Below are 15,108 nucleotides of genomic sequence, written 5' to 3'. Positions count from 1 at the left end.
GAAAAAATAAAGAGGCTGATGCCTCTGCCATTGCCACAGCAGATAAAGTGTTAGCTATACATGTCAATATCTCTCTCTCTATCATCTCTCATCCACATATCTCTGTATGTATGTATCTATCTACCTATTCATCTGTCACCTATCTATCTATATGTATTTATCAATCTATGTATCTGTCAATCTATCATCTCTACCATCTATTCATCTATCACCTATCTATCTATATCTATCTGTCTATCATCTATCACCTATGTATCTATCTATCATCTATCTATATCTATCTGTCATCTATCTATGTCTATCATCTATCTATCATCTGTCTATATCTATCTATCATCTATTGTCTATCTACATCTATCTATCATCTATCTACCATCTATCACCTATCATCTATCATCTATCTATATCTATCATCTATCTGTCTACCTACCTACCTATCATCTATCTATCTACTTACCCATCTATCATCTCTACCATCTATTCATCTATCACCTATCTATATCTATCTCTCTGTCATCTATCACCTATATCTATCTATCATCTATCTATATCTATCTATCATCTATCTATATCTATCATCTATCTACCATCTATCACCTATCATCTATCATCTATCTATATCTATCATCTATCTGTCTACCTACCTACCTATCATCTATCTATCTACTTACCCATCTATCAATCTGTCATCTCTACCATCTATTCATCTATCACCTATCTATATCTATCTCTCTGTCATCTATCACCTATATCTATCTATCATCTATCTATATCTATCTATCATCTATCTATATCTATCATCTATCTATTATCTCTCTATCATCTATCTTGCTGAAATGAATTTCATAATGTTTTGTTGAAAATTTCTGCATTTTTCTTTTTATGATGGATATTGGTATATAGTTTTCTTATAATGTGTTTATCTGATTTTGCAATCACAGTAATGATGGCATCATAAAATTAGTTGTGAAGTATTCCTTCATCTTCTATTTTCTGGAAGAGTTTATGCAGAATTTGCTAACGAAGTTGTCATGTACTGGAATTTTCTTTGCAGAAAGGACTTTGCCTATAAATTCGGTTTCATTAATAAACATGGCAATTCTAATTATTGGTTTCTTCTTTCATGGGCTTTGATAGTTTGTGTCCTTTGGCTCATTTTATGTTAAGTTGTCAAATTTATAGGCATAAATAATTCTGAATATTTTCTTATTGTGAATTTAATTATCATAGAATCTGTAGTGATCTGTAGTAGTGGCATCCCCTCTTTAATTTCTAATATTGGTAATTTCTCTTCTCTTCCTTTTCCTCCCTCTCTCTTTATCTACTTGGTCAGTTTGATTAAAGTTTTATAAACTTTATTTAAACTTTTCAAAGGATCAGCTGTTGATGTCATTGCTACACTCTATTTTTTCTGTTTTCCATTTCATTAACTGTTACATTTATGGTATTAATTTGTCAAACTGACACTTGATGTAGCTAAATTAAGGCAGACTTCAAAGTAAAGAAATAAAGAGTGATATTTTATAATGACAAAAGCATCAATTTATTTCTAAATGCTATATAAGCCATAACAGAGTATAGGGTGCTGGATGGTGACCCACAGTTCAACAACAGACTACACAAGGAATTTAAAGAGTAAATTTTACTACTCACAGGTCCTGGAGGGAGTATCCAGAACACCTCAAAGGGCCACTCAGGGAGGTCAAGGCAGACTGCAGGCAGAAAAAAGCAGGACCTGGTTCACACTCCTTTATTAGAGTCTGTGGGTAAGTGCTTTGTGTTCCCTGGCTAAGCCTGGATAGGACAATTCAAACCAAAAAAATAGGTAAGTCACACAGGTGTCTTATTTAAGGGGCACATAAGGGGAAGGAACTGGGAGGCAGGGGAGATTGTTGATCACAAGAGCTATTGGGAAAGTCATATCAGGAATATATATGTGTTATGACTAGGCTGGCTGCTATCTAGGCCATGAACTTGCATGCGGTGGCTAGTGTCAGTATCTATATCTATCTCTCTGTCATCTATCACCTATCTATGTCTATCTCTCTGTCATCTATCACCTATGTATCTATCTATCTATCATCTGTCTATATCTATCATCTATCTATATGTATCTATCATCTGTTATCTGTCTATATCTATCATCTATCTACCATCTGTCTATCATCTATCTATATCTATCATCTATCTGTCTGTCTACCTACCTGTCATCTATCTATGTACCTGCCCATCTATCAGCCTATCATCTCTACCATCTGTCTATCCGTCTATTACCTATCTATCTATATCTATTATCTATCTATCTAAAACATCTCCTTTCCAATACATGGCAAACAACAATGAAACAGGGGGTAGGTGAGTTTTTACCGTAGCTTTGAGAATCCAGAAATCTGCCTCGGCTGCTTTGTCCATGGCAGTTGTTTCCATAACGTCCTCCACCATCGTCACCCCTAAAAGCATTGCCGCTTACCTTCGGTGCAGCACTGAAGGCACAGGTAGCCATTGGTGGCCCCTCTTTTTGGAAATATTTTTTTCCCTAAAACGTGGTTAATTTCCTCCAAAGTAGGATAATGAAATCCCAGTGAAAACATTGCCTTTCCCTCAATGCTTTTTTGTGTAGACGCAGAATCCTAATATTATCACAACCCCAGACGACTGCCTTGACATCCTTATAGAAATTCCTCACGTTTTTGAGCTTCTCTCTATATGTTCTTATAAACCCTTTGGCAATCAGATCATCACTGGGGGAAGATACTGCATGTATTTTCCCACTTTTCCCTTAACCTCGGAAGACTGCAAGTCTGCTGGTTCAGTTGGTTTCCAACATCTCCCTTCCCAGCCATATGTAATGCAAAATCAGGTTTCACACAGAGGTTTCTAACATGTGCTTCCCTCTGTTTCCTGAGTTTTCAAGGGTCATATAATTTATTATGTGGCAGGTTAAGGGAAAATATGCAGAGAACAGATGGGTGTGTGTAAGGGAAACATGTAACGATGTGCTGAAACCAATTCAAACCTCCAGATATATTTAGGGGAAGGGAGCAGGGTGTTCTATGATCTGACGAGAGCTTCCTCCTTTCTGTTAATTGTCATGAGTGGGTGGAGAAATGAATCCATGGTCCCAAACTGGAGATGAGAGTCTTTTCACCATCCACATTAAGTCAAGCCGTGTGGGGATGATAGGTCCACAGAGGGGGATCCAGAGATGCTCCCCTGGAAGGCTCAGAGCAGCCAGCACCCCTTTCCCTACAAAGCAGCTTCAAAAGAAAGAATGAAGCTCGGATCTGTGTTCCCATGTGGGTGAGCCTCAAATCCATGATGCTTAGTGAGAGAAGCCAGACCCAGAAGGACACACAGTGTGTGATTCCATTGACAGGAAACGTCCAGAACAGGCCAATCCACAGACACAGAAAGTGGGTTTGTGGTGCCAGGGGCTCACGGGGAGTGATGGCTCATGGGGACGGGGTCTCCTTTGGGGGAATGAGAACGTTCTGGAACCAGATAGAGGTGGTGGCTGAACAATATTGTAAATGTGCTAAATGCCCTTGAATACTTCACTTTTTTAAAAAAATAATTTTTAAAAATTTTATATAATTTGTGAAGGTTACTTACAGTTATTACAAAATATTGGCTCTATTCCCTGTGCTGTACAATAGATCCATGTAGCTTATTTATTTTCTACATAATAGTTTGTACCTCTTACTCCCCTCCCCCTATCCTGCCCCTCCACCATTCCCTCTCCTCACTGGGAACCACTCGTTTGTTCTCTCTATGTGTGAGTCTGCTTCTGTTTTGTTATAGTCATTAGTTTGTTATATTTTTTAGATTCCATGTGTAAGTGAGATCATACAGTATTTGTCTTTGACTTGTTTGACTGAGCATAATGCTCTCCAAGTCCATCCACATTGCTGCAAATGCCATGATTTCATTCTTTCTCATGGCTGCGTAATATTCCACTGTGTCTATATGTACCACATCTTCTTTCACCATTCACTTGTTGATGGACACTTAGGTCGCTTCCATGTCTTGGCTCTTGTAAATAGTGCTGCCGTGAACATGGGGGTGCGTGGATCTTTTTGAATTAGAGTTTCATCTGGATATATGCCCAGGAGTGGGATTGCTGGATCATACGACAACTCTGTTTTTAGTTTCCAAATATAAGATATGTTTGAATTGTTTTTTCAAATGACCACTGTGACCAAAGAATGCCACCTGCCATTCTGATAAACAGTGAATGTTCCCTGCCATCAAGCCATCAGCCACTGCAGCTGGCCCCAGTGGTGCACTCTTGGATGGAGAAAAACAGTATCCTGGCCCTAGATAGATGAGGTGCATATCCAAGGAATAATTTCAGTGAGCCCAGACTCTTGCGTCTTCCCATAGGTAGAAAAGTGCGAAACTCATTAACCTGAGATGTCTGGTTTTTTGTGATTAGCAGTAATTGTGATGTTCAACTGCACATGTTTTTTGGGGTTTCTTTTTCAGCAAAAACTCCTCTATACCCAGGCTCTTCCCTGAGCTCTTCGGAGCCTACTCTCAGAGCTCTGAGAGTCTGTCTCCTGGACTATAGTCCTCAGTAAGTTCCCCGAATAAAACATAACTCACCGCTTTTAGGCCGTGCATGCTTTCCTTCGATACCCCCCAAATTCTGGAAGCTTCAGCCCGCACAAAAGCTGGATCATTTCGTAAATGTAGTCCGTTCCTTGTTGGGATGATGGAGGGTGGTTTTCAGCTTCTCAGGAAAGGAGGCCCTGGGATTATCTGAGGATTTAATTCATGAACAGGATTCAATGCTCAGTGAACCCATTTATCTGTAGAATGTGCGTGAGCTTTTCCTCTTCCCAGAGCTGACTCCCCATGAAGGCAGTTCGCATCTTGTATGCCTTCACCATCCCCCAGTGCCCATTGTGCCTTGCAGATACTTTATTTTGTTGGCTCAGTGGAAAGAATTAGGTTGAAGTTCTTGGGCTACGCTCTGGGCAAAGATGGCAGATCTCCACAGATCTCGGAAATATGGTTTTAGTCGCAGGCTAATTGTGTCCTATAGTCAGAGGGTGACAAACGCAAGACAGGGAGCCCATGAGTATACCTAAGTTTGGGATTTTAAGCACATTCTCCTTATTTTTATCTTTGGAAGGCCTAATATCTATTGGGATTGAAATTTGAAATGTCAGATAAGGATCCCTTATTTCCTAAAATACTATAGAATTAAGTTTTGTTCATATTTTCTGTTTTACAAATTCAGTTGCTTTCCAGTGAAGTCCTCTGAAGCTACCCTGGAGAATAGGGGGGTCTATTTAAAGGAAATGTTTAACTTTGGGGGGAAATGATAATAGAATCATATTTGAGAAATACACATGGCCTGATCCATCTTTTTACATCTGGTGTGCCTTGACAGCCCTCCTTTTTTCAAGCCCCTGCCTGTCCCCTACCCCAGGCAATGGTGTTTCCCTGAGCAAGTTATGACTGAGACAGATTTTGCTTCTCACAGCACTTTACTTATTTGGTCATTCCCCTATCCCAGGAATTAGGGTGACCAGGTCGTCCCAGCTCACCTGAAAAGTTCATGGTTTTAAAACTAACGTCTCCACATCTCTGGCAAATGCTCAGTCCCAGGAAAATCTACAAAGATCCTCAGTGTAGCAGGAAGCTATTCTTTATCCTGTTCTGAGAATCCTTGACTCAAATTGCGGTGGTCTGATGGAGTATTTATTAGGTGATAAAGGGAAGTTGGTGGGTCTTAATCCAACACTTACGGACTGGGGAACTTGGGACCAGGGTTTATATGACCCAGTAGGTGGGGGGCCCTTCCGAAACTCCATGGGGCTGCTCTCTGGGCTCCACTCTGCTTGCCTACACACCCCAGTCTTACCTACCGTCCCACTATTCTTGTTCTCATGAATAGAGACATTGGCTTTCCTCCCTCAATACCATGTGTATTAGTCTGAGTTCTTGAGAGAAACAGAACACCAATAGCAGTTAGATAGATAGGTGGATAGATAGAGAGATGATAGGCAGATAAGGTTGGATGGATGGATGGATCGATGGATGGACGGATCGATGGATGGACGGATGGATGGATGGATGGATGGACATATGGATGGATGGATGGATGGATGCAAATATGGATGGATGGACGGAGTGATGGATGGATGGATAGATTGGATGGACGGAAGAATGGATGGATGGACATATGGATGGGTGGATGGACATATGGATGGATGGATGATGGATGGATGGATGGATGCAAATATGGATGGATGTATAGATGCGTGGGTAGACAGACAGACAGATAGAATCTCCCATGCTAACATGGGGTTTCTTGGCATCAGCAGCCCTGACATTGGGGTCTGTATCATTCTGGGGTGGGGTGTCCTCTGTACTTGTACGATGTCGAGCAGCATCCCTGGTCTCCACCCACCAGATGCCAGTTGCACCCCTACCCCCAAGTTATGACAACCACAGTGTCTCCAGATATTGCCAAGTGTCCCCTGGGGGTACAGTTGTCCCTGTCAGGGACCGTGGGGTCTGATGCAAACACTGAGGACCCTTTAGAATATGGTGCATTTTGTCTCTTCCCCGTGTTGGGACCAGAAAGAGTGACACACAGCAGGAACATCTTTCCCTCACCCTCCACGCTTCTGAGCAGCTCTTCCCGGCACTGTGGAAAGTCCCTGGCTCTCTAAGTGGGCTCAGATCCTCCTGGCTTCATGGATCCAGCAGTGAAGCATTGCCACATACTTGTTCAGTTCTGAAAAGTGCTTGCGGAACCAGGAATGAAAAAAGAAGGTGTAACCAAGCAGAAGAAGCCACGGAAAACCCTGCCCCTCCTACCTGTTGCCCTCAGGGGCCTTTGCACCAGTGATTCTAAAACTGTGTAGAAATACCAGGCATGATTCTGCGGTTGCTGATGGATTATGTTACATGATGGCGCTGGTGGATCTTGCAAAACTCTGCAAAGATAAGTACACCCAACAGATTTAAACATGGCCAATTTGAACATTAAAACAAAAAAAAAAAAACAAAATAAACAAAACTCATCACTGCCTAATCTTTGCAAAAAGGAAGAAATAGTTTACTTTATGGTCATTTGAACTGCAAACCTACCAGCCATCTGTGTACAGAATATCTGCTGACATTGCTGAGTGTGGTTTTGTGGATGATTAAACAACTGTATAAATTAACAAGAAACATTTGCACATTTCTCTTCTCTCTTTGTTCCGGAAACAACCCGTCCACAATTGAAAAAATATTTTGTGTCCCAGGCCCACGGGACCTTTTTTGTTCAAAGTGTGTCCACGAGAGGGCAGTTGATGCCACTTCAAGAGTCTTTCCCCTGGGATTTGAGAGGTTATTTTTATTTGTCCAGTAGATTTCTGTCACTCTGCTTTAAAAGTCACTTCCTTCCAGTGAGCTAGGACCCTCGTACACAGCTGGGTGACTGGAAAGGAGCAGATCCGTCTCAAGCAACCTCATCTTCCGAAAGAAAACAGTTCACCAAGGTCTGCACCCTCTACATTGATCATCTGCACTCATCAAATCATTCATGCTAGGACGGCTGGCACATGGTAGGGAGTTCTGCGTTTTAAACCCCAAAAGACACTGGAAGCACATCAGCCACTCCTGTTACAGTGGCCAATGCAAAGCAGCTTTGCCTTGAGGCCCCCTGGCGGGCACCAGCCCCGCAGTCTGCAAGCCTGGCTCAGCCTCTTAAGACCGCATTCTCCAAGGCTACACCTGGGCTCAGGTCCCCGCGGAGACAGTCCCCTACTGAGCGGCGCTCTCCCACCCTGCCAGGCATGTAGGCGGCGCCAGAATCTTCCTTCACGTGCCGTTCTTACCTCTTAACTCGTAGGCCGAGCCCTGTAAACATTTCCAAACATGTCTCATCCCACCATTTTCTCTCTCAGAAGACAGACTTACCATCTGTGTCTTGATGCACGTTTCAGGCTGTCGGGCCCATGCGCTGCTTCCCCATGTATCCCTGAGAGACACACGTATCCACATCTTTCATCCCCATATGCCCCGTCTCCCTTGGGATCTTACTGCATCTGTTAATTCCCTCTGGTCCAAATCCCTACAGGATTCCTTGAATGACAGTAAAACTGTAAACGTGAGTGTATCATTCTCTTGAGTAAAATCCTTTCCAATCACTCCATGTCACTTAGAGCAGGGATTGGCATATTTTAATTTTTTTTTTTTTTTTTTTTTTTTTGTAACTGGTCAGGGAATAATTGTATCTCAGGCTTTGCAAGGTATCTGGCTTCCATGGCAGCTACTCGACTCTGCCACTTTATCGCAAAAGCAGCCATAGAAAATATTGCAAGGAACCGGCATAGCTTTGTGCCAGTAAATTTTTTTTACAAGAAACAGATGGTGGCCCAGATTCGGCCCATGCGCTATAGTTGGTCGGCCTCTGATCTAGAGGAAAAATCACAACAGTCAAGCGTCGCATGGAAAGTTCTTCATGACCTGAGCTTGCTGACCTAAACTGTCCTCTTTCCTGCCATGTTGTCTAAAGCCAGTGGCTGGTGCCTGCATTCCCGTGCTCCATAAAAAGATGCTGGACAGAAGCCAGTGACATATGCAGACTGTTTCAGCACAAAGCACACTTTGTCGGGACACTGTTATGGGCTAATTGTGTCCCATCAAAATCCATATGTTGAAGTTCTCACCCCCAGGACCTTGGAAGGGGGCTGTATTTGGAAACAGGGTCTTTAAAGAAGTGATGAAGGTAAAAGGAGGTCATTAGGGTGCAGCCTGATCCCACAGGACTGGTGTCCTTATAAGAAGAGGAGATCAGGACACAGACACACACAGAGGGACGACCACGTGAGGACACAGGGAGAAGCCGGCCGTCTGCACGCCCAGGAGAGAGGCCTCAGGGGGGACCAGCCCTGCCCACACCAGGATCTCAGACTCCAGCCTCCAGGGCTGGGAGACATAAATGTTTGTTATTTAAGCCTCCTTGTCCATGCTACTTTATTATGGCAGCTCTAGCAACTTATCTAGGCACCATCTCAGTGGCCCAGAAATGATACTGCTTTGTGGCTTCTCGGCTTACTTGGCTGTAAAGCCATGCTTGAAATAACGTCTTTCAGGGATTTGGTGCTGTTGAGTTGGAAAGGCCCAACCTGTGAGAGATTCAAGCTAGTCCAGTCGCCTCCTTGCAGCTCACGTGAGGACCAGAAGTTGACCCTCCTCGCAAATCTGAACGCCCACCTCCAACCCCCGGCCCGTTTCCTTTGCATTTGGGCATCACCTTGGGAGCATGGCTCGGTTCTGATTTTTCCATTCTGCCTTAGTTCATGAGATGCTACAATGGATGGATGTATTTTTCTTGGTGCAAAAACCTTCACTTTTTTTTTTTTCTTAATATTTAATGCAGTTTCTAGTCTGGCTGAGGAAAGCGGAAAATTTTAGGCAATGGTCCCAGGGTTTCAGACCGTTTCCAAACTCTTGCTATTGAATACAAATATTGTAAGTTCCTCTTTTCTGTGATCCACCCAGACTGGCTTTCTCTTTTCCTCACGTTCCCTGGGTTCTTTCTTTCATCTGTGCTGCGTTTTGCTACCTTTAAAACATATTCTCAGTGTTTTTATGTTAAACGGCATTTTACAGGCCTTTCGAGGAATCGCCATGTCTGCATTTGCACTTTACACATTCTCGGAAGGGTAAAGGTGTTTGCACCTGCCTGGTCTTTCTCACACCCGAGGTGTGCTTGCGCTGGCTGAGATGCACAGACCTTACCAGGACACGATCACACAGTTTTGCCCACTTCTTTAAAGTTCACTTGTGCATAGATTGAACCAGGACACGATCACACAGTTTTGCCCACTTCTTTAAAGTTCACTTGTGCATAGATTGAAGATGAGCGGCTTAAGATACCTCATCCAATCTCATTAAATACGAGAGGGGCGCAGAGAGCCATCCAGAGTGTGTAAGGGCATTGCTACGTTACCGCAAAAACACAAAAACGGGATACTCTTACATCAGAATGAGTGTGCCCACTTTGTTGTTCTTTAGCACCAGTCTTGTAGTATTTTCCTTCCTCGAACTTCATAACATCGGTTGCAATAAACACATCTTACTTTATTTGGTGCTCAGATGTGGCTATTCATACCCACAGGCCATGTTCTTCAAAGATACACACGGTCCAGTGGAAATCCCACGGAGAATTTAAACGCTGGACAATGAAAGTCGTTAGTAACAAACAGAAAAATTCCTGTTCCCTGCAATCTGTGGGATTGTTAATAGGGAACTGGTGTGTCCCACTGTCTTTGCCATATCACAGACCCAGTTCTTCTAAGGATGTCTCCACTTACTGCTTGTGGAAACTTGGCCTCGTTCCCCAATTTCTATGGGCTTCTGTCACCTTAGGCGTGAGTTGCAGATGAAAGCGGTGTCCTTCCCAGGATGCTGGTGACTTCCTGGGTTACCCTGTCTCTCAAGAGCTTAGGGACGTGTCTTTGAATATTAGGAAGGGCCAGTGCCCGCTGTCTGTCGTTCTCTCTCACCATTCTGCATTTCAGTGCCGTTATCTTGTTCGTGTAAGAAAGCGAGATTTGGTCAAAATCCATACTAAAGTCATTGTATTTTTTAACATTTTATTGAAGTAGAGTTGATTTACAATGTTGTGTTAGTTTCAGGTGTACAGCAAAGTGATGCAGTGATACATATGTGCATTCTTTTTCAGATTGTTTTCCCATATAAGTTACTACAGAGTATTGCATACTGAGTAGAGTTCCCTGTGCTCTACAGTAGGTCCTTGTTTACCTATTTTATATATAGTCGTGTGTATGTGTTAATCCCAAGCTCCTAATTTATCCCTGCCCCCCGCTTCCCCCTTTGGTAACCATAAGTTTGTTTTCAAAATCTGTGAGTCTGTTTCTGTTTTGTAAATAAGTTCATTTATATCATTTTTTAAAAATTAGATTCCACATATGAGTGATATCACATCTTCTTCTTTTTTGTTTTTTTCACATCTTCTTTATCCGTTCATCTGTCGATGGACACTTAGGTTGCTTCCGTGTGACTTACTTCACTTGGTATGATAATCTCTAGGTTCATCTATATTGCTGCAAATGGCATTATTTTATTCTTTTATATGGCTGAGTAATATTCCATTACACACACACACACACACACACACACACACACACACACACACACATACCCCACATCTTCCTTTGTTTCATGTTTCAAGTAATTTTTATTTTTTATTTTTATTTTTTACATCTTTATTGGAGTATAATTGCTTTACAATGGTGTGTTAGTTTCTGCGGTATAACAAAGTGAATCGGCTAAATGTATACATATATCCCCATATCCCCTCCCTCTTGCGTCTCCCTCCCACCCTCTCTATCCCACACCTCTAGGTGGTCACAAAGCACCAAAGGCTGCTTCCCACTAGCTATCTATTTTACATTTGGTAGTGTAGATATGTCAATACCACTTTCTCACTTTGTCCCAGCTTACCCCTCCCCCTCCCCGTGTCCTCAAGTCCATTCTCTACGTCTGCGTCTTTATTCCTGTCCTGCCCCTAGGTTCTTCAGAACCATTTTTTTTTAGATTCCATATATATGTGTTAACATACGGTATTTGTTTTTCTCTTTCTGACTTACTTCACTCTCTATGACAGACTCTAGGTCCATCCACCTCACTACAAATAACTCAATTTCGTTTCTTTTTATGGCTGAGTAATGTTCCATTGTATACATGTGCCACATCTTCTTCTTTTTTGTTTTTTTCACATCTTCTTTATCCGTTCATCTGTCGATGGACACTTAGGTTGCTTCCGTGTCCTGGCTATTGTAAATAGTGCTGCAATGAACATTGGGGTGCATGTGTCTTTTTGAGTTACGGTTTTCTCAGGGTATATGCCCAGGAGTGGGATTGCTGGGTCATATGATAGCTCTATTTTTCGTTTTTGAAGGAACCTCCATCCTGTTCTCCATAGTGGCTGCACTAATTGACATTCCCACCAACAGTGTAGGAGGGTTCCCTGAGAAAAGTCTTTTTAGACTGAGCAGATGTCAGATATTTGCTGAGACCAGGCGTCAGAATTCCCAGGGCAGGCTGTGAAGTTCACAAAAGTTTGCTCTCTACGAAGTGCCCTCAGTTTGAGCTCACATGGACTCCCCAGATCAGCCGCCCTGGATCCTGCATCCTGCTTTGCCCACCCTCCGCGAGGCCCCCGTCTTAGTCCATTCAGGCTGCCATCACCGAATACCACAGGCTGGGGGTCTCATCAACAGCAGACATGTCTCTCTCACAGTTCTGGAAGCTGAACATCCAAGATCCCTGTGAGGCAGGTTCTGTGTCTGCTGAGGACGCACTTGCTGGTTCCTGGACGGCGTCTTCTCACTGTGTCCTCACCTAGGAGCGGGGCGAGGGCGCTCTCTGCATAGTTATCTCGCCAACTCGATCTGTATGAACATAACGATCCGTGTCATGAGTGAAGTAACTCCTTGCTGTGTTCATTACCGTGAATTTTAACCACGGTCTAAGAGTCAACCTTATACTTTCCTTATGTACAAGCTTTCTCAACTTCTTCTGCTGTACTCAGCACCCATTTATGTCAAACAAATCTTCTCCGCTTGACTTTCTCTTTGAAGTGAAATGCAACTCATTTGTCAAACAGGTGGTCTTCTGGAGGGTACATAACGATTTTTATTTTTGCAATGTGTGTTCACAAGGTATCCTAAACCTTGATGCGAACCTGTGCCAGCGGTGAATTCTTTGAACGCTCAGCACGTTGAAACGCTGTCCTGTGAATTATAGTGTCAAACGGAGGACAAACCTAATGCTCTGAAATATAACAATGCTTTAAAATCCAGCCGCTGAAACACTCAGATAACAGTCACCAAAACAGCTGATATCTTTTGGAAAAAGCTGTTCTACTTCTGTTATTTTATTCAGAATCCTAAAGTGGGTGTGGTTGGCTGAATACAGCCCCCGTCTCCCCAAATATCCGTTCTCGAATGCTTGGAACTCATGAGTATGTTAGCTTATGTGGCAAAAGGGACCTTGCAGGAGTGACTAAGGGTCTTGAGATGGGGAACCGACCCTGGGTTACTCAGGTGGTCCCTATATGTCTTGACAAGGGTCCTTGTAAGAGGCAAGCAGGAGGGTGGAGTTAGAGAAGGAGATGGGGGGACAGAAGTAGAGGGGGGAGAGATTGAGAGACAGAGAGACAGAGAGAGATTGGAAGAGTGTGTGCTCCTGGTCTTGGAGATGGACAAAGGGGCCATATGATCCTGAGCCAAGCTGTGGAGGTGGCCCCTAAGAGCTGGAAGAGACAAGAGGACAGACTCTCCTCTGGAGCTTCCAGAGGAAGCACAACCCCGCCCACCCATTCCAGATTCTAACCTCCAGCGGACACGGGTTGCAGGGCTGCACTGTGTGAGGAGAAGGGAGCAGGGGACAGAGCCCCAAAGTGCAACGAGCGGACACTTGGCTTGTTTGGGACTACAGGTGGAGAGGAGCATGTTGGTCCTCCAGAAGCTGGCACCTGGGGCTCATAAATCTCAGTCGGCCCCATCTCCAGCCTGCCCTGACGTGGGTTATTTTGTGACATTCTCAGCAGAAACTGCTGGTTGATAACTGAAGCCCATTCTCAGTTGAGCTCAAGGTTTTTGTTTTGTTTCTGCCTTTTGAAGAGGGTGATAATGTCCCCAGATTAGTGTACAAATTACATCTGCTAGCCTCTCATTCAGCTAGGCATGGCCATGTGACTGAGTTCATAGGATTTTAGGTGTGTCCATGTGACTGAGTTCATAGGATTTTAGTTCGGAGCATCGTGGGACATTTAGGAAGGCTGCTGAGAATATTGAGTTGGAAGGTAGGCCCTTTGGGCGTTGTTTGGTTTTGTTTTTAATTTTTGGCAGGGCTGCACGGCACGCAGGATCTTAGTTCCCTGACCAGGGATCGAACCCCGGCCCCCTGCAGTGGAAGTGCAGAGTCTTAACCACTGGACAGCCAGGGAAGTCCCAGAAGGTAGGCCCTTTGATTCCACACTGCTCCCTCATTTCTGCTTCCAGGGATGTAGACACAATGGCTGGAGCTTCAGCATCCACGTTGAGCCACGTGGCAACCTTGAGGATGGGAGCCAACGTGTTGGAGTGTTAGAGCAGAAAGGTCAAAGAAGTCTAGATTCCTGAGCATCCTGGAGTCACCACTGTGATTCTGATCCTTATTCCAAGTTGCCCGTAGTTTTCAGCTTTATTGTTTTTACTTTTGTCCTCTCTGAGCCTGATGCTCATCTGCCACTAATCCTCTTAAGATTAAGTACCTGGTGCATCTCGCAGAAACATCTGGCTGTCACCAAGCGTTGTCCACTTTCAAAACATCTTATTCCGTGGTGATTTCAATTTTCAACCCACTCTGCATCTCTAGCTGATTTGCTCTAGATGTGAAGCTGCTGGTGAAGAGTGTAATTATTTGAGGCAACCAAATGCTCCTGTAGTTTAACCCAGAATGGGATCATGTAATTGTCAGTTTACTGTGCCCCGTGGTCAGACTGGGAGCTGATGACTGTGAGTCGGCCCTGGGAAGGTGAGAAATCTGTGTGTGTGCACGTTTCGGGTGAACTTCTCCGGGGAGTGAAAGGAGAGAGACCCTCCTTTTCTCCCCAGAGCTCCACCCCCTCCTTCAAGGGGTACGTACTGAGCCCAGAGTGTGAGAAAATGAGCAGTCTTCCAACTTACTCAAGAATGTACACTTGCCATCCTTACTGGGCTCTTCGTAGAGCGAGGTTCCCATGCCGTGAAAAGCATAAAGCACCCGGTCTGTTACCACTACAGATGTCTGCTTCACGACATCTGCTTTATGACATTCATTCTTTGATGACTGACCTTCACCTTTGGGGGTGGTGAAGGGTCGGAGAATGAGCTGCGAAAACCTGGAAAGGCCATTAAGGAAACGTCTTAAGGTCACGGCGACCACGGGTCGTCAATCTGAGCTGTGCTTTTCAGCAAGAAACACCCTTGGAGGTGTCTCTGTATTTTGGATGCAAGCCTCCTAATTTGCGTGGAGGTAAAGGAAAGTGATGCTTCCTGTTTGAAGAACTGCGATGATCTTCAATTAGGAAACTTTGGCCAAAATGAA

Source organism: Physeter macrocephalus, chromosome 7 (assembly GCF_002837175.3).
Source record: "Physeter macrocephalus isolate SW-GA chromosome 7, ASM283717v5, whole genome shotgun sequence".
NCBI lineage: Eukaryota > Metazoa > Chordata > Mammalia > Artiodactyla > Physeteridae > Physeter > Physeter macrocephalus.
This window is presented reverse-complemented; position numbering follows the sequence as displayed.